The 20,895-nt window shown below is 48.4% G+C and overlaps 1 pseudogene; it reads left to right on the top strand.

Annotated features, from left to right (window-relative positions):
* The first annotated feature begins 7,866 nt into the window (after positions 1-7,866).
* On the top strand, positions 7,867-17,471 carry LOC146199682 (polypeptide N-acetylgalactosaminyltransferase 5 pseudogene; annotated as a pseudogene).
* Positions 17,472-20,895: the final 3,424 nt, after the last annotated feature.

The raw sequence follows: 20,895 nt of genomic DNA, 5'->3' as shown, positions 1-20,895 counted from the left end.
AATTACAATTAAATATGTCCTTTTCAGGCGACACGTTCTGCCAGAATGTGGATAACTAGATATTTTTATAAGCAACGTGCTTGATGTATTAGTGCTACAACGATTGATCAAGTGACTGCCACAACCTATGGGACAGCATCTTTCGATAATTTTCCCAGTGTCGCAGTCAGCGGTTATGAATTGATACAGGTACAGAGGAGCTTTCGCTTTTCAATGCTCACCGAGACAGGCTATATTGACAAAGTAATCTGTTGAAAAAACATTGTTCGCATGAGCCGAGAAAGCTTTCGACTCTCTTTTATCGACATTTGAAGATTGTTTTCCTTGGTTTCAATATCTAAAATAGTCCCTCGGACTGTGAAACATCATGCGCTGAGCTAGCGACCGAAGCGCACCTTGATACCTACACACTTATGCTTCCAGGTTGATGTAGGCTGATGAACACTACGGGTATACGTGTCAAACAGAAAATAGTGGTTATATTAGACGAATCGAAGTTATTGTCGTGTTTAAATCGTAAGATTCGTCGTGTACGCTGCCTCGAGCGTACTTTACGGAATCTCTATATCAGCTTTCTTCGTTAAGCGATAGAGATTGAAACTTAGCGGCATGGGCCTGATTCGCGCTTCATGTTGTTGGTATCCTCCACCGAAAAGACGATATGCTGAGTAAAACGGTTTATGTGGTGACTGTTAAAAAAGACTATGATTCCATATGTACGCAAGATCTGGGCTTTAGATACAAGCTCGAAACAGAACGATGACCCGAAGCACCCTTTTTTACGTCATCACCATGAATTGTAAAACAAAAGCAAAGGGCAACTTTTCTTAGCGTCAAAGTTCCGGAGATACCTTAAGTGCTCGGAACTGTACCTACTAACATTATGGGCCAGGCCATCTGTACATATAAAGTTCGAAAATAAATTAACAGCCTGACATATTCGTGTGATGACATCTTTCCCCTTATTTTTCTTTCTTTTCTAGTGAACTCAGTGCACTCTATTGTTTCTGAGCAAGGGACGGGTCAGCGCACTTCAAGAGGCGAGGAAAGTGCGAAGGCTCTGTAGCGAAAGCGCTGCGTCTGTTGCCGTGACTGACTCACAGGCTAAGACACGAGCTGCCAACACTTTCCCACGTTAGGCAATTTTTCTGTCGTTCGCAGTAACGAAGTCTGTCTGTAGCCGAGTGCTTCATCTGCCGGATATGTACGCTTTGGCACCTTACACAGTGAGATGCAAGTGAAACGTGGACTTTGTCTGTATTGCCTAAAATACAATAGGCACGGCTTCCTTTAGCCTACTGCATAGGTCATCAGAAGGGAAGTCAAAAGACCCTTTCGGCACGAAGAGTGCAATGCGTCACTGTCTGAAGATCCATGACACTTATTATGACAACGAACAAATGCGTGCAGGATGTTAAACTTTTTGTCACTTCCACTAAAGCTTCCTTTTTTTTTTTTTTTTTTTCGTTTCGACGATCTGAGTACGAAGCTACGGCTGACTAAACTGTCCAGCGTCTAAGCTGAGCACACACACAAACTCAGCCGAGCGCTGCGTCATTCTTGTTAAACTTCCATTTGGATGCCGTTTGTACATAGGCTGACCAAACACGCCCTTTGTCCGGTAGCACACGGGCAAAGTGTCCGCGGCCCCTAGCTTTCTATCTACTTCTGTGCTTGGGAGTCCGATGGTGATTCATATGTCGCTGAAGAATTACTGCAGGGCGCTGAATGTGCGGTGCGTCACTTTTAGTTTCAGTGCTAATTCTTTTTTTTTTTCTCCCTATATATTAGCTGCTCGTAAAGTCCATCCTTATATAAAAACATGTTGTCCGAAGTTAAAGAAAAAAAAAGTATTACGGAGGAAAAGGACAGCGCGTGAGAAATAAAAAATTAAAGAAATTAAAATGAAATTTGTTTAGCTCGTCGTTCCTAGCCGTTATTATTCACCAGTTTAACGGACGCACCGTAGCGCTAAAATCGGCATCTCACGTGGGTAATTAGGTGGTTGCATTGGTTTCTATCGCTTCGCATCAAATAGATAGTCTTTACGAGCGTGATGCTTCTTCCGTTTGTGCAGGATGGGCTCTGCTTTTCTGGAGTGGGACGTCCAACCAGTGAACGTAACTCCTGACCTAGCGTAATCTATTACTATTTCTCTTTCCCTCCACCAGAACTCTGTTTATGAAAGGACAGTTGCGATTCAAACATGCTTTCAGTGTCATTCACAAGAACATTATGTCATATCCCTGTTCTGCACCGTTCAACTATCATTTATTCCGCAGCATTTCGAAGACAGGCGGGAGTGAGGTTACATTATACATGATATCAAGTACACTACGCTCTATATATGCACTTGTTGAGAGTGTTTGAACCGACTGTTTCTGGGAATACGCTGACAAGTATATACGATGCTGCTTGCTCGTAATGAGAAGCAAGCCACCATATACAGCTTACAGCAAAGCGAAAGTAAATGAGTAATCAGTGCACTGTACGCGAGCTCTGCACGATTATGTGGACAACGGCTGTACACACGGCAAGTTTCTACATATGGCGCGCAGCGCATTCTCAGGGCGACGTGTCAAAAAGTGCTACGAACGCTGTTTCCGCATGTGAGAAACGCACCGCGTCTGCAGCGCACTGAAGAGCATTCCAAAGCTGCAGGGGGCGTGGAGACCCAGTTCACTCAACCCGTGCCGAATCCCGCGGCCGTGTGATATATGGCGAGGCCGTCATTCCACCAGAAGGCAACAACGGACCTGCAGGATGTGTCTGGCGGGCACGTCCGGGCGTGCGTGCCGGAGCCGTGATCAGGCCCTGGGAGGCTTTTCTTTTTCCGACGGGACTGGCCATTGTGCTCACGCAATGAGACCCCCGCCCTCCTCCCGCCTTACCCTCTCTCGCTTCCAACCCTTCGGAGCGGACAAGCAGGCCGGAGGTGCGCAACAGTCGGACACAATGGCCGTCGTCTCACCTGCCTGACGCAAGGACCTGCAAAGAGCGAAGGAAAGGGTTCCGCCCGCTCTTTAGACCTGATGAGGGCCGCTATCTCGCTCTTTCCCTCTGTCCGTGGCTGTCGCTGCAGAGACACAGCGCAAACGAGTGGAAACCACGGCTGAATCACGCGTAGGCCATGCGCATGACCACTCCGTCGTCGAAAGGGGTTAGCAAGTGCGGGCCGCCTTTTTGGCTTCATCGCGAGCCACTTGGACCGGGAATTCATTTGTCAACGAGGGGCCGAGGGTGAACAAAAAAGAAAGAGAGAAATCTCGGACTGTTTCCCTATTCTCCTGCCATTTGCGTGCCGCGGACAAAGTGATTTCTCATTCCGCGCTCCTCCAACTCTTGGCAGCTGTCGTGCGCGCTCACGCTGCCTCAATGGCGTGCTCTCTCCTCTCGTTGTTTTCCACCACCCGATATCCTGGGCTGGCGACGGCGGCATGTGGGAAAGATTTGCCACACAGGGTATGTGGGAAACGCGGGAAAAGGGATCCCTCTCCATAGTGACCCGCCCCAAAGGGAGACCGGCCACTCTTGGACCTCCCTGCTGGCTCTCGCGGGAAGTGCGCGTCTGCACAATCAGCGGACGACGCTGAAGGTGTACGCCGCTGAAAGCAGCCGACGACGGTTGAGCATCGACGGTCCACGCGACCAAGTTTGCTTGCCACGCCGCCACTGGACAAACCCTTTTTCCCTGAAAAGGGAAGGAACACCGGATGCTGGGCGGTGAGCTCGGACCGTGGATATAGCGCTCTAGAACCATGGCCTCGCACAACCAACGCACTTCCGCCTTCCCATCCGACCGCGGTCTAGGGTGCCGGCCGGCACCCGGTCCTTTGTGCTGGCTCTTTCTCTCTTCCCAGAGAAAGGGTTCTGTATATATACGGCGTGCGAAGTGCGGTTTCCCGGGAAGCAAGGGTGGAGAAGGGAGAGTTCCCCGTCGCCTCGGTTCTCTGTTATGCTTGTGTATACGCTGCTTCTTAATGACATCTATTAATCTTTCGTAAGAAAAGACTTGCCGAAAGCCGGACCACAGATGGTTCATCATCCCTGCGTGATCGGGAGCTGCTGTCCTCTCGACTTGATTGATCGCAGTGAGGAGGCCCTTGTAATTCCGCCGCGAGTGACAAGTTGCGCAAGCCACTCTCGGGAAGCCAGGGAAGTGAGAGTATACTCCCGAATGAAGACTGACCGACTTCTCCCGTCTCCCGAGGGTAGACTGTCCGATCCGTCTTCAACGCCCAAATGAGCGCAGCAAGCTAACGCTTCCTTTCGCGGGATGCTTCACGAGTCGGAAGCGCCGACGCAGGATGAGTCCAGTGTGGCTTACAGCACAATGATCGGTAATTACCTTTTCTTGAAACCTCTCAAGTCGCATTATATTGACGCTTTGTAAGAGCGAAAAACGCACTCTAGACTGCAGCACGCCAGGGTTAAGCAATCCATTTTTGTACGCTTAATGAAAATCTCAACAGCGATAGTTGTTCACTGAAGAAAGGACAGATTTGGCGGCAAAACGTTGGTTAGTGTCAGAGTTTCCTTCTGTGTAGAAAACCCAACCAGACGGACGTCTGTTAAAAATGTTCATAAAAGAAAAAAAAAAAACAGTAATGAACTTCTTAATTCGTCTCTTCATCTTCCTCTTGCAAGCTCGCCTGGAAAACACGAATAACCGACTTATCATCAGCCGTGCCCTGTTTGCAGTGCATGCTATATCTTCAGTGTAAAGATATAGTTTTATTGCTAGACAGGTGAACAAACTATGTACACTGCGGACTGCATACATAAAGATGTATAATTCGTTTTCCAGGCGATCTTGGAAGAGGAGGAAGATGAAAGAGACGAAGTTGTTCATTGTTTTTTCTTTTTCTTTTGATTTTTCTTTTTAGTTCTAGTTTAAGACTCATAACTCATAGTTATCCATATACTCCACTCCTTGTCCACAAGGCTTTTGTACCTGCAAACGCACCGTGGCCAATCCTCCGCCGTGAGCATGTACCATTATGACAGGAAATCATCACCATCATCATCACCATATTCGGAGTTCGGATTATACCGGTTTACACATTACAGTTCCTATTAGTCCTGGCAATGATCCATTCTGCAGCTCCAGAACAGAATGGTGTCACTGCTGGTATGATTAAAATTTTAGCCCATAATTTTAGAAGGGCCCACTTCGAAAACGCGTGGATTCCAAGCATTTGGAAGATGGCAAAAATTATTTGAGTGGTAAAAGACACAGGGAATGGTTACGTCAGATAATATTTGGCCAATTACGGCAATTTCAAATTGAGTAAAGTTAATAGAAAGAATAGCGCACAGTCGCCTCACAAAATATGTTCATGTGTTCGCACAGATTGGCTTTCGTCGCGGTTGCTTTGTATGGAAAGCACATGTGGATCTAGAGAGTAGAACCCGTCTCTCGCTACGCAGAAGGGAGGATTCAGCCTTGGTGACACTTGATGTCACAAAGGCCATATGAATGCATCTTTTTTTATTGTTTCTTTGACTGCCGAAAACTACTCACCACGCAGCATGCGCTTACTACTCCTCTTTTCTTCTTCGAAGCACTACATACTTTGCATGTATCTTCTATTTTGCTCCACGTGACAAAACACGTGATTAGCAGCAAAGTCTCGGTACATCGCCGTTACAAAATGTATTGGCGCGATTGTTATACCGCACGTAATGATCACGAATCCTGAGGCTGCCCGATATCTGTGAATGGCGGCTCTGGCGCTCTAGGAAGCGACGCCTCGCGCAGCCCGTGCAGCTAGCTCTCTGTTTGGGGTCGCGGAGTGAGAGTTCTATTTTTGGGATGTTGCCGTCCGACGCGTCTTTTTTGGGGGCGCAGCGACGGCTTCGTTTCTTCGATTTTTCTTCTTTTTCCTCTGCGCTGCAGCTGGTCGGCACCACGCGGATTCATGAATGACTCGTTCTGAGCCACAATGTGCTCCTCCCTCGCCTGGCATGGCCCGAAGCGCTAGGCCGAGGAGACGTGCCGCGGTCATCTGGACCATCATTCAGGGCCGCGAAAAGAAAAAAAAAGAAAGTACGGAGAATAAAAGAAATATACTCTTCTGGAAGTAAAGCAGTGTTATTCATTTTGGTTTCCAGCATGAAACAAAGTATCTGGCCGTGCATATATGCCTGCCGCCGGCCGTTTGTATTTGCATTTCTTTACGCGCCTGTGTTGAATGTTTAAAAGAAGAAAAAATGGCTCACATTTAAGCACGCCCTTTAAAGGTGTGACTGGACATCGTGAATGGCTTCCTTCTGCTGCGCCTCTTACAGATGCTTCTTTGCGTACATTCACCTCTCGCTTACATGCACTTGACTTCTTGCTTAACCACTATTTACTTATTTTTCCTTCAATATTTCACAGTACTCATTGGGATGCAGTGGTAAGTTTTCAGATAACGTGAAAGTCCACCCGACATACACCAAAAATGGGCATTTCGAAATTCGAAGTACCTGCCCTCGAGCATGTTTTCTATGGTACTTTTCAGTTTCTTCAGAATTCATGAATTGTCCGATAGGGGACCCATTGCGTTTCTTCATCGGCTTCACGAATGACGTATGACCGACGAAAGCGTGTAATCATCAATTTTGAGCACCAGAAAAAAAAAAAAAAGCAAAAAAAAAAAACAACAACAACAATAAAAAACCAATAGAAATGGTCAACCATGTATACTCTGGTTTTGGTTTCGCTTGAGTGGATTGGATTGTGGCTCTGCAGTGCTTACGTGTACTTGGGATTATATTTAGTGTGTCACGTGACTAAGTGCTATAAGTAGTATAGTGGCATCTCCCTCGAATAAGGAGCTCTGCGTTCAACCCCAATCTGAGACCTGGCTGTCTTCCGGCGTCCATCTCGGGCCCCGAACCCACTATAGGTAGACAGACTCAGAATTCTGATTCTTCTTCTTACGTTGAGGTTACAGAAACAGGCAGAGAACGCGTCCACCCACACATTACCGTTTTTTAAGTTTCGTGGCGAGAATCTTCACTTTATCCTTGACATATTTCCAAACACAAGCTGCAGTGATGATGTCGCACACAATTATATCACCTTAGAGTGCTTCCGGTGGCACTTATTCGCCGCTGACATGCGCTAGCGTGAAGAGGACTCGAAGAGGATCCTTTCTTTTTTTAAATAGTTCGTTTCATATAGGCTCTACTTGCAAGGGATCGAAGCCATGGCTCAGAGGGATCATCTTGACGCTGTAGGTTTCCGTAGCTCTCAAAACGCGTTTTTTTTTTTTTTTTGGGTAAAGTGAAACCGGAGTAGAGGGCGAAACTTTAATCTAACAAAATAAAAAAAATATTCGAAACTTCGCCGTCTTTCGTGGGCCTCTTGGTTGAAAAGCACAGCCCCGCTTGCAATTTTTCGCGCACGGTGAACTAGCAAACGCTGATAGCCGGGCAAGAAGGAAGTCACGTGGCTGGCGACTCACGCATTCATGAAAAGGTGTACACATTTCTATAGTTTATTTAGGGTCCACAGAGATCAATATGTATTCCGGCATGCAGCAGGACAGCCAAGGTCAACTAATTTGTGAACTCTGGCGTTAACGATCAGGTTATGCAAGCCTAATTTTCCTACGAAGTCACTTTATTCCTGTTAAGTTTCCACTTGCCACCAATTTCCCGTTCTTCTCCATAACTGTAAAGTTTGAATTCTTTCTCTGATACAGGTACTTATATTTATACCACTATATTTCCTTGATCGCAAAGGGATTTTTTTTTTTTTTTTTAGTGTGAGATCCTTTTCTTCCACTGCGGTCAGCTATAGCCCCATTGCTCACAGCGGGCACGTTCAGGTGACACGACGCAAAGAAGAAGAGGTAGGGTCATCGAAAATTCGTCATGTGCCTCACGAACCGGCGACGTCGTACTAGCTTTGCGCTTAAGCTCTGCATTGGCTTTATGATCGCCTTCACGCTGTTCGTCATTTGGAAGGACGCCTGGCACCAGCACAACCAGTCTCGGGCCGCCGCCTCCAGGAAAAGCGTCAAGCGTTCTCGCCGGCCCGGCCAGAAGTCAGCCAACAATGCCTGGAAGTTCATGCCCAGCACCGAAGGAACCGCGGTGTCTTACTACGACGCCCTGTCGACGCCCGATCCGGCAATCGACGGTACGGAGGACCCCTCGGGCGAAGATGCCGAGGAGCAAGCTTTCATGGCTCGGATTCGCCAAGACTGGGGGCGTGACGGCCGTGGCGTCTACCTGTCCGGTCCGGAGAAAGTACAGGCAGACAGGGAGTTTAGCAAGGCCGGTTTCAACGTGTTCGTGAGTGACCGGATACCGCTCAACCGGACCCTCCTGAACAACCGGCCTCCGCAGTGCTTGAACGTGAAATACCCGAGAGACTTGCCTTCGGTGAGCGTGGTCATCACATTCTACAACGAGATCCTTTCGGCGTTGCTACGGACCATCTACAGCGTGGTCAACCGGAGTCCCGTGCACGTCTTGCGCGAGATTGTGCTCGTGGACGACTTTAGTGACCTGTCCGAATTGAAGGCGCAGCTCTACCGCTTCCTGAAGCGCCACTTCCGACCGGGATTCGTCCACCTGCTGAGGCTGTCGCAGCGTGAGGGCCTGATCAGGGCTCGACTGGCGGGCGCCAAGGCGGCCCTCGGGGACGTGGTCGTCTTCCTGGACTCGCATTGCGAGGTTCACGATGGATGGCTCGAGCCCCTCGTGAACGTTGTGCACGAGGATCCCACTACCATAGCGAGCCCCGTCATCACCATCATTAACGAGAAGTCGTTTCTTCATGAGGTACGTCTTTATAACGTGCTTGACAGGAGCATCAATTAACAGAGAGGAATCGATGATACAGCTGTGCGTGTAAAAAATAATAGTAATAATTCGCTACAGGTACCAACACACATTTCCCAGGTCACATGGTGCAAAATTATAGGAGATAGCGTAGTCCAGAGTTGCTCTCTCTACAGCGGTCAATGTTTTTCAGATTAGTTACTGACAGCTGAATATGAACAGCCTCTGTCAAAAGTGTATAGAGCCGAAGGGGACGGCTTCTGAGTCGCTTCCTGCGGCTTGTAGTGCATTTCCAATGCTGTAAATCTCTTGATAGAAGATTTTTGTCCTACCCTTAGAAAATAGTAGCGCAAAAAAGACAAGGACAAGGACGAGATGACAAGGACGGGCGCTGAACTTACAACAGTAACTATGTGAACTATGTAGCAACACGCCCAACTTGCCACATTAATTTTGCCCTACCCTCTGCAATGGGAGGGACCTATATCAGCGCCACTACATAGCTTAGAAAGAAAGCACACATTTCCTGCTGTTAACAGTTCTTACAAGAAGCAGTTGCGAATGCTCAAGAAAGGACCGCGCAGTCGCACGTGAAATGTTTATTGAGCTGCGCCCTTCGTTCACCTTCTACCTACTGTAAACGACGTGTTATTCGTGAGCTGAAAATCTCACGAATTCACCTATTGTAGCATTTTGATAAAGTTTCAAGAGCGCCAAATTTCGTCAAGCAGGCGTGGCAGCACCATTTCTGACGTAGCAACGACCGTTACATGAATGCGTGGCGCCCTACTCTAGCGGAATCCACTTCGGCGGGGACTAGGCAATACGCAAAACGAATACACTTTGATGGCAGTTCTTAAAGAAGGGCATTTTCGAAAGCCATCCGAACGCCCTCTGAATTTCGCACAAGCCAGCTGGGCTTAAAAACATCCCCCTTCCCCTTGCTTTCTCTCAAAATCGTCTCGTATGCGCTCAATGCAGAAATACGCTTGCAAATTATTCAAAAACTATAACGAACTGAGAACCTGTGGCTGGATTCCAGGTGTTTAATTAAGAAATTTTGTGTTCGACATAAAGCATCAAAGGAACAGCACAAAAGGAGAGGAACTGAGGAGACGTAGGACTTAGGAAGATTACTGCCTTTAAAAACTTTCCTTCCGGGGTAAGGCTAGTTTTGATTCCCAACTTGCCTACTTCAACTTGGAATGTGCTGGCCTCAGATATAGTTCTGGCCATTTTCCGCAAATAAATCTAGCGAGAACATTTTCCGGAGCTGTATGCGATTTTCGGGAAACACGAAAATTAGGTCGTTTGCAGTATTCCTTTGGCGGGCGATGAGCACGATGCGAAAGAGGTCTTTTCCTATTTGCTGTATGGGCCGCAATCATTGTTTTATTTTGCTTGTTTTATTATTCAGTGGGCTTTACCGCACAAGGCACATTTTGGTCCTCCGCGGATAGATTTTCCATCGGGAGAGGGGTCTTGTTCCAAGACCATTTTCTGAAGCATTTAACTCCAGAAGAGCCAAGCGCTAGGCCTGAGAAAATCTTGCACCTGTTCGAAAAACCGGTGGGTGACAGGGGTAGCTGGAGATTGAACCCGGCACCCCTCGAATGCGAAGACCACAATGCCACCGCTCGATGGTACTTTGGAATGGAGTGCAGCATAGTTCCCGTGAAAATCCGCACACAGTTTAAACTCGTGGAAGACGCCAGCTAGTAGCTCCAGTCTCGCACCATTCGCTATCGATCAGGACTTCCCAGATCTCGTATTCCTGTCGGTTACTCGCACCATCGTCACTTTATCTGTCTTTACATTGGCGCCGTACGGCCTGTTAGCTCATTGCTGCAGGCGACTGAAATGCCACTTCCTTGCAATTTTTGTTTTCTCTGGTTATTTGGCACTGCTGCTACGCTAGCGTAAGTGCGTGGTCCTTCTCACGCTGAGTCACTCTCTCAGGAATGCGTCAGCGTCCTTAAGTGAGAGGCACCGGCAGCCTTTCGAGCAGGAAGGAAAGCGGCCCTAGCGCTAGCGTTGCTCAGCGCCAGCACTTCCCCTTTCGTATACACGTACACGCTTAGCAACTTTCGCATCGGCGATTTCTTCGCAGCCGCGTCAGCGGGTGGCGGAGTGCCGCCTAACTACACACAATCCAGGGAGCAAAAGCAAAGTCGCTGGATGCGATATATATCTAACCCATAATACAGCATATAGGGACAAGAAGGCACTCTATCGACACGCGAAGTATGCGAAGAAGCTAAAAAGGCCGGCCATTCCTCCGTCAAGGGAGAGACTGTCTTGCGTAAACAACTGGGCCCCAGCCAAGGGGCCGTCACTTCATCAATGAAAGAGCCTTGATCGACAAACTTCGCCCGCTCCCTCTCCTCTTCCTTTCCTTCGCGCCGCCGCGGCGGCGTCGTAGGCATTTGGAGAAACTACTCCTCCCTGATTACGTGTCCGGCCGGCCGGCGAGCCTAGAGCGCGTAGTGAGAGGGAGTCGTAACGGCCTTCGAAGAACGCAGGTGGAGCACGCGCACGCAGGTGGTGTCTCCGCTGTGGGTGAGAAGTGGCGAGTGTACCCAAGAACTACAAAGTAGCCGCTATATGTGTATAGTTCGTTTCCGGAGTGTTCGAGCTTCTGCTGCGACGAGTATCCCCTGGCCATCGCCGACGAGTATCCCCTGGCCGTCGCCAAAGAGTTATACGTTGTGACCTTGGCACTGTCCCCTATAGCGCGACGTCCTGCTCTTTCGCGTCCCCCCCCCCCCCCCCCCCCCCCTTTGTTTTCTTCTCGTTGTATATTCTCGCTCGCGAACGGTCGCAGCTTTTCCAAAGCCGAGTAGAAACGACCTCGCGGCCAGGTGCCGTAAAAAAGGAGAGGGGAGCTAGGCCGCGCGAGCGCTATGATTCACCAGCGTGTATACAATTTTCATGCTTGTTTCCTCGTTTCCTCTGCGGGCGGCGTGGGAGAGTCGCAACAATCGACTGTCGTCAAGAGCTCAGGCGGCGGCAACTCTTTTCATTTCCTTTCTCTTTCGTCATCCTTTATTTGCCGCGGCGCCGGCTGCCTTGAATCCGAATGCATTAAAGCGTGGGGGGTCGCGGAGGCACAGGAATGCGTCGTTGCCTTGGCCTCTTGAGCGCTCTGAGTTAAGCCTTTCCCACGGCACTCGCGCACCACGCGTGATGATCGGCGCAACTACTCATCGCGATTATCCTACTTGTCTGGAGTTGGCTATTATTAACCCGTCAAGGCCCTGCCGGTTTATTAAGACGTTCAGATTAGTTAACGCAACTACTGTCTTTCGTAGCAAAATTTGTTTTCGCTTTCCATGAAGGGCGCACGTCTTTTGAAAAGTGATGTGCCTTCCTCCATGAAGGGCACTTCTCTTGAAAACCGATATGTGCCTTCCACGTACTCTGAAATTCTGTACATTCTGACAAAAATACTTTTTGAGTATATTTTTTCGCATATTTTATAACTGCCCGAAACGCTCACTATATCCTACGATTCTCTCTCGGCGGGCTTCTGGATATTAATTATTAATTTTCAAACACACGCCCCATTTGCAAGCGCAGAAGAAGCTTCAGAAGGAAAAGTTTATAACGCATCGATATATCTCACCATTCACTGGTTCTATGTAGAGCCTGAGATTGCCAATATGCTCTTAATATTGGGTCGATGCTTTTTGCTGTCTGGAGTCCCAGAATCCTGCCATGAGCAGCACAGGCTCCGGAGTAAACATAGGCAAGATGAGCGCATTGGTAGCAGTAACTAACACGGAAGGTTGGGCTCGTTGGTATTTCAATGCATGTTAATTGAACTGATACCCAGCGCTCCTTTTTGCACATCCGCTGCCTTTTAAAGCGATAGCTCTATTACATAAGCTTTCGCCAAGGTCATCGGGTGAAACAATTTGACCTTGAAGCCAAGAACATTCAGTTTAGTTTAAATCTAAGTACAGCGCTTAACATTGCGTTGACCAGTTACCCCCAACAAACTTTACCCCTGACTTTGCTTTAATTGCATTGGCCAAAAATATACCCCATGCTCATCGCTTGTCCTTTGACCTTTGACATAGAAGCTTGGCGACAAGCGTAACCAAGCCAAACAGATCTCTTGCTCGGTATCTAGGTTTTGAAGAGTTAAATCTCCTTAATTTTCTGCGCTTTACTGCGAGCACTGGATAGGCACTAATTACTTTCTCGCTGAGGTTTCCTTGTCAATAGTGAGCGCGTCTCCTTCCAGGGCGGAGGTATGTTCTTCCTTCAGCTGGGCAGCTTCCGATGGGACGGCGATTTCGACTGGATCGCACCCCCTTATGGCTGGCGCGACCCGGACCCGACGAAGCCCGTGCGTAGCCCCACCATCGCGGGCGGCCTGTTTGCCGTGGACCGGCGCTACTTCTTCCAGATGGGAGGCTACGACCCCGGCATGAACGGTTGGGGCGGCGAGAACCTCGAGCTCTCCTTCCGCATCTGGATGTGCGGAGGACGCCTCGTGGTCGTGCCCTGCTCACAGGCGAGACATATTCTACGTCCCCTTCCGAACCCCATCGCGCCGAGCGGACATGCGTTTTTTTTCTGTTTGTCATTTCATGCCCAACGGTGGTGATACCTGCATAGCCGCAACTATGGCTGTAATGCTGTAGCGCCGATGGGAAGAAGCAAAATACAGAGGCCAGGCGTTAGGAAAGCAAAGAAAGAAAAGAACGGTATTTTTCTTTTTTAGAAGTTGTTGCTAATTAGGCTTTACCGTTTGGTCCGTTGCGATGCGAAAATACAGGCAAGGCACCCCAAAAATTACCCCCCCCCCCCCCTAATCTACAGAGAGAATTATCCCAAGAATTTCGAGCTGTTTTGTGAGCTGCTGAATGCATTGTAGCCACGGCACTGGTTAACACTGTATGTATCAATGGGTCCTCTTCAGCAAGCGCCACCTTTAACTAATACCACGAGGCTCCAACGTGACGACCCGAGTGGGATGACGCGTGCCTCTTCCTCTTAGCGATACATTTCAAGTATATTTAGGCATTGTCCTTATATGTGGTCCTGCTTACAGGCCAGCATAAACCTAAATCGACAAAGCACTTGACCAAACTGTAACAGAATAACGTAGTAATGCCTATCCGGTACTGAAACAGTGCAGTGACCAATATTCCAACTGAATAGAATTTCTACGTTCAGGGTGTGGATATTTGCAGTACGTAAGGTTAGACCAGTGCGGTACAATTCCAAAGTGAGCGTGTCAAATCAAGTGCGGGCTAGTCGGTTTCGGGGCTTCCGGTTGACTTATCTGTTTGTATACTACTGTCGACTATAAGCAGTTTAGCGACAACTCCACTAACGTAATCTTGCTCCCTAAACTGTTTGTTGCGCACGTGGAACGACAGGGTGAATTCGCCGTTTGCCCATTCATAACCGTGGCAGGAGCATGAATGAAGTGCCGCTGTTACCACGACGACACGTGATTAGTGTTTGGCGCAGGAACCTGCTAACACGGGAATCTAATCGGAATACAGCGACCTGTACATAACGTAGTACTCCTTTCGAGGACTCCTCCCTGCAGCAACGGGAGTCATGTTTACCCCTTTGAGGTGCAAGGTCTACGGTGGCGACGCTTGCTCCACTTTCTTGCTCCGTGCTCCAGTGGTGGAGCTCGAGCTACGGCGCAGCGTTTATATCATCATCATCATCATCATCATCATCAGCAGCAGCAGCAGCAGCAGCAGCAGCAGCAGCAGCAGCAGCAGCAGCAGCAGCAGCAGCAGCCTGACTATACCCACTGCAGGGCGAAGGCCTCTCCCCATATTTCTCCAATTAACCCAGTTCTGTGCTAGCCCTTGACCCCTGCTAACTTAACCTCATCCGCGTTTATCTATATAAACGTAAACTATGGCGAATGTCCGCGTAGGGTTCCGGTTTCGGGGTCACGTAAACCGACGAGCGCGAGAGAAGAGAGAAAAACACTTTATTTAAGAGCGCAAATTAAGCACTATACATATCCTTCGCCTGGTTTACCAAGGCGCAGTGCGTGGTTTGTCCCCGAAGAAAGTCTTTGGCTAAGGTTGCCAGGTTTTAGTAGCCGGAAGACCAAGAGAGATTATAGTATGCTCCGTTTCCGAAAGTTTGTGAAAAAAAAAAAAAAAAAGAGCTTATGATGAGAGGTAGCCAATATATTAACGTTGATTAAACACCGCATTGATCCAGTCTGTCTATCCGACCTGTCACTACATAGCGTTTTAAAGTCGTTCGAGGTACATTCGCAGGTTCTGCTGGGCTGGTATCGCGCCACGCTGGTTGGATATCGCGCAGTTACGTCATGCGTGACGTTAGAGAACGCGCCATTAGGGACATTAGCAGTGGCAGCGCAAATGCATCATGTAAATTCTTCCAGAGACGACAAAATAACAAATAATAAGCGATATTATATATTCGACAACTGAACACCGAGGCTTTTGTTTTTGTTTTTTTCCTTTTTTTTTTTTTATAATCCACACGGGCTAGGGCGGGCAGTGTGATATAATACATGGCCAGTTTAGTTTCAATTTCGACTTCACAATTAATACACATCAGTGAGCCCCAATCATAGCATGGCTAAATGAATTACTGCTCCTTCGCGCCTGCCGATTTTGCTACTGCTACCACTCGTGCGGCCACGCGATGGAGGGAGAAGACCTTTTTCTCTTGCGTCTTCGAGATCTTGTTTCCTGACTGAGCTGTTTGTCTGGCGGCATGCAGCGCAAGCATCACGAAGTGCAGTGTCGACTTTCTCGCCGTGTCCGGGGCGGGCTGCCACGCCGGCGTCAGGAAGACTGGAAAACACCTGTGCTGTTTTTCCCCTTGCAGCGTACACGACGCGAGGTGTTGGTTACGCGTTTGCTGCATCGAGTTCCGAGAGCGTTCGAAGTCGGGGGAACACGGGCGAGTCGGGGCGACATCGGAATAAGCCGTTGTTTCTCTTCTTCTTTTTATTTTTTCTTTTGTCAGCAAAACAACAGTGCAGATCATGGAGGAAGGAAAGCTTAGGAGAGGCCCTGACGTCATTTTTTTGAAGCCGGCGCGGCCGCGCCGCGACCGGACGCTGCAACGTCTCTCCTGCTCCTTTACGTAACCTTTCTCCGCGACGCTCACGTACCTCGGCCCCCTAGTGGCCCGAGTACTCATAGCAACAGAGTCGCCGTTGCTAATGGCCCGACTTGGCTAACCCTAAATTTTGACGTCACTTCCGCCACACTTTCTCCAATGCATTGGGAATGGTAGGGGCCTCTCCTAAGTTGTTTCCTTCCTCCATGGTGCAGATCTTGTCCGCGAAAGACATGATATGTGAGATTCTGCTGAAAGCCGCGTGCGCGAATTCTAGCCCCGCACTACGGTAAGCGCAGAAAGCAGGGCGTACACAGTGCTGATGTGAACTTAGCCAATCAAAGCGATTCTACATGCACTTTCTCATAAGTATACCTGACCCAGTGCACGTGCTGCCGAGTGCGTCGCTTGAATTCAATGATTTTTAGCCCGAAAGCACTATTCAGAGCGGTTCAGAGCCTAGAAAAGTTCTCTTAGGTTTATGTCGTCTTGTTGTGCTTTTAAGTTTAAAAAAAAAAAAAAAAAAAAGAAGAAGAAAGCCGTCGGAGCGGAACTGATTTAAATCAAAGACTAACCATGAGAAGCGAGTGCGGAATATCATAGCTATATGCAATAAAAATGCGTCATGTCGGTCATCCAGCTGCGGCGTGGAGGCTTGCTCAAAGAGAATTCGTACTTGTATAAGAGCCGCTGCTGTAAAGAGATGTAAAGAAGGAGAGAGAGACGAGGGGGGGGGGGGGGGGGGGTGCGTGCTCTTTTCTTTAAAATGAGCAGAAGTGTATATGTAAAGCCGCCTGTGCTCCGGTGCTTTAAAATAGATAAAATTTTCCGGAAGGTAAAGATTAATCTCGGGCTTGGTGAGCCCTTGCTTATATTTGCATTTTTCGCTGGTTAGCTCCTCTGTAGCGCTCCGAAACACAGAAAATGCGACCATCACGCACGCGAAGTAAATATTTGGGTGACTGTACGTTGCGTAAATTATGGCGTCATGCGCTGTATACTGCGAACACAAATGAGTTCCCTTTAAATCGATTTCCTCCCTTCTTTCGTTGCGGGGTTCAGGGGTCAAGAGAGTGAGATATTTACCGCGCTTTTCCTTTCCTCATCGTAATCGCCTCCCCCCCCCCCCCCCCCCCCCCTCTGCTTTGTATTTAAAGGTGGGTCACGTGTTCAGGTCTGAGCGTCCCTACACGATTCCCAACGAGAGGGACAGCCACGCCCGCAACACCAAACGCGCGGCCGAGGTTTGGATGGACGAGTACCGGTACATCTTCTACGAGAGGAAGCCCATCTTCCAGGAGCTTGACCCGGGAGATCTGAGCGAGCGCAAGAAGCTGCGCGAGGACCTGCGCTGCTACGACTTCCACTGGTACCTGCAGAACGTGTACCCTGGGGAGGTACCACCCCTGCCGCACCACACCGAACCGCCACTAGGCGGCGGGGTGGAATCCAACATGCACGAGCCCTGAGCGGTCAGCCTCCGGGACTTTGTGCACCCTTACCCAAGCTGCGGATGACTTTTAATCCAGCTACTGCTACCTGGGCGCTGCGAGTCTGCTCCTGTGGCACCAGGCTTCTTGCTTGATTGATTATAAATGACTAAATTAAAGGTGTGTTGTGTTTCAGCTAATGTTCGTCAAACTTAGCATCTACCTGGAGCGGTGGATGAAGACGGTAATATTGAAGACATGATGGCTGACATAACCTTGTCGGTGCTAAAGTTGTGATGAGCCCACGTGTTGTAGCGAACTTATTCTAGAAGACATCGAAGTCTGGAGCGGATCCCAAGCCGATGTTAAGTTACGATCGTTTAGCGAAGCGCTTGCAAATGCTATTAGAGGGCAGGGAGCGCAAGTGCATATAGAGGCCTCATATAATATTTCAAGTGGTGTTGCTTCCCGTTAGTGTGGTACATATTTCTTGCGCAGGACGTGAAGAAAAAATGTCAACGCGATGAGCGTACACTGTTTGCTCGTTATGAGCGACAAAATTCGCAGCGTGGAATCGAAGTGCTTTAATGTTGGCTGCTTGTGTGTACGATCGCACTAACAGCTATTTTACACATCGTATCATTATCATCATCATCACCAACAGCAGCAGCAATCTATGTACTCTTACTCTATAGGATGAATGCCCCTCTCTCCCACTAGCCGCCAATCAACTCTGCTCTTTGTCCACTGCGGCCTCCCATGCCTCCAAAAATAATCTCATCCGTGCATATCGACATACAGCTATGAAAAAAAAAAAAAAAAAGTTACAGGGCCTCTTAATAGCTGAACGGCGAAAACATAGTAGTAATAGTAGTAGTACGAGCAGCAGCAGTAGTAGTAGTCATGTTAGTTATTACTACTAATACTAAGCATATTTTTAGTTCTTTCTAATCGATTTCAGTGGTTACAAGTCAATCGTCGTTAGACATATTCGCCATTACAAGTAATTAGTAGTCATTTTAGTCATTTCTACTTTTACGAAGCATATTTAGTAATTTGTAATCAGTTGTAGTTGTTACAAGTCGTCATTAGGCATATTGACCATTAGAAGTCATTAGTAGTCATTACTAAGCATTTTTAGTCATTTAATTCTGATCAATCGCGTTTCTTTGAACGCATCAAAGTTACCGGCGTTCTATAATTGCTTTACAGGAAAGGAAAGATGCAGTATCTATGACTCGCGGAATCTCGCTGACACATGTCGCGAAGAATTCTCGCTGACGCGAGATTTTCACCATGAACTTAGAAGCATACAGCGGTGCTAAAGTGCTGTGAATTATGGGTAGCCCGGCCACTTTCGTTAATATACACTGCACGATTGCAGCACATTGGTGGCGGCCATTATTTCGCTTGGGACCGAACTTCGCGTGATGTGAGTTGCTTGAATTTTCCAGCCATTGCCATCGAACGATATAGCTCACCGCGCTGAAGTACCAAGCCACAAACATCTTATTTGTTCAGTGGCCCCACTGTATGTTTCTACAATCATTGTTTCTTTGTAGTCTCGTTCGCGAGCTGTGTACAGTACTAGGAATTGTAACGGCTACACCTGGCACCACCAGAATGACGGTACAACACGACTGTCCCGTTCTTACACGTACCGTGGTTGACAGAGATCGCCCAATAGCTTTAGTACTGCTGCAAACAGCTTGTGAAACGGAGTATAGTTACCTGTCCTGAGAATTTTACAGTACTTCTTTAGCAAATAAAGAACCGCTAACGTTCGCGAAAACAATTAAATACCACGAAAGGCACACTGTAAGCAAAATCTCCTTTTGTGCATGCATATTCCCCTCATCTTTTTACTTCTCTGCTTTCTTTAGTTATTAGAGTGACCTCATGCGCTCGGATCCTTCACAAAATAGAGAGCCGACGATGGTGGAAATCGCCTCCGACTCGGTAGCCTAGCCAGTCGTCGCGCGTACCACGCAGCGATGTTGCCGGAATGTCGGCGGTGCTGGCGTGGCTAATAGGAGGAGGCCTCCTGCCGATGTCAGCTACCCCCGACGCGACGACGCACCGCTACTGACAGGGACGCGTGTACGACAGCGCAGCATGGAGCAACAACATCACCGGGCCTCGACGCGTGTTGCTAATTGGACGCGCTGACGTGATGGCAGTGTACAGGAAGAGAAGGCGATCGCGACTTGGCGGCGCCTGTCCTACTCCAACGTTGGAGCCGGACGGGGGGCCACACGACGCGCTTCGGTGCTGCACAGCGCGTGCTCGCGTTTATCTGGCCGCGGCTGTTGGGCGCCTGGTGCTGGGCGGACATCGCGGCACGCACAAAAGACATCCATCGTGGCCCCGTTATCGTCGGCAGACGACGCCCCCTCTTCCGCTCGATAATCGCCAAAGGTGCCGCCGCCGACACAAGTGGGGCGACGCGTGGTTGCTGGGTGCAGCGTCGCAGCACAGCTGACTGCGAGGCTGGACGCTGCAAAGCTGCCTGCGGATGGGGACGGGGTCTTTCCGTCTAGAACGGCTAATCGAAATCCTGGACAAAAATCTCGCCGGTCATAAGTTCACTGGACAAAAGCTCGCCAATCTGGAAATGGAACGGTGTACATAGTATCACCACACCTCAAGTATGTACAGGGTCTTAACCTCTAACCTAGCCTAAACAAACAACGTAACCTTAAACATTTACTAATCCTAAGCAAGTCACACTAAAGACTGGGTAGGCAATCGAGTTGGGGACGGTTTTCACCATCGTCGGTTCTGTATTTCGTGAAGAGTCTTATGCGCATGAGGGCCCTCGAAATAAAAGAAGCTGGCAAGGGAAAACCATGTGCTTGTGGTGTGTGTTTCATAGCATTCCTACAGAATAAGTCATGGACTCAGTTACTGTATTAAGTGTTGACCGTTAATTGTTTATGCATCGATTTAAACCTTGGTCTGACCCTAACGTATACTAGCGGTAAACTGCTATGAACTCACAAAACTAGTGGCCAATTCTTGAACGTCGTTGTTAAGGGTTGTCCTTTAATAACTGGCCTAATAATAAAGTTGTTTATCCTTAAATCTGACCTAACCTAATTTGACCTGACTCTAAACAAATCTCTGATGGACTCATTGAGTTAACGGTATTTAATGATTAATTTCAATGCATTTATCTAAAACTTGACTTGAACCTTACCTGCGGTAAACAAACAGAACGTCATCAATATATCTTATGAGGTGAAATTCTCTTCTGATTCGGCAAACCAACTTATGTTGAGGCCGGGTCAAACTGATTCGTGGATGAGTCCCGGTGAGCTTTTCTCTCACCAGAGTCGAGTCGTCGTTTCAGGACAGAAGGGTAAAGTTCTCCACTGTAAGTATGTACCACATATTCCAGTCCATAATATACTCCTTCTTTTCCTAAAGAAAAAAAGAACTTATTTGTGAACAGTTAACTATTGCGAAATATAATAACGAACCCATAGTTGAAAGTTATTCACACGCTGCATCCTCATCTCATGCATGGGCGCAGCCACCGAACACCTCCGTTGTGTATTGATTGAAATGGACGGCTGGTGTCCTCGATCTTAGCTGG

The sequence above is a fragment of the Amblyomma maculatum genome, chromosome 2, assembly GCF_055883805.1.
Source record: "Amblyomma maculatum isolate TAMU_Amacu chromosome 2, ASM5588380v1, whole genome shotgun sequence".
Lineage (NCBI taxonomy): Eukaryota > Metazoa > Arthropoda > Arachnida > Ixodida > Ixodidae > Amblyomma > Amblyomma maculatum.
This window is presented reverse-complemented; position numbering and strand designations above follow the sequence as displayed.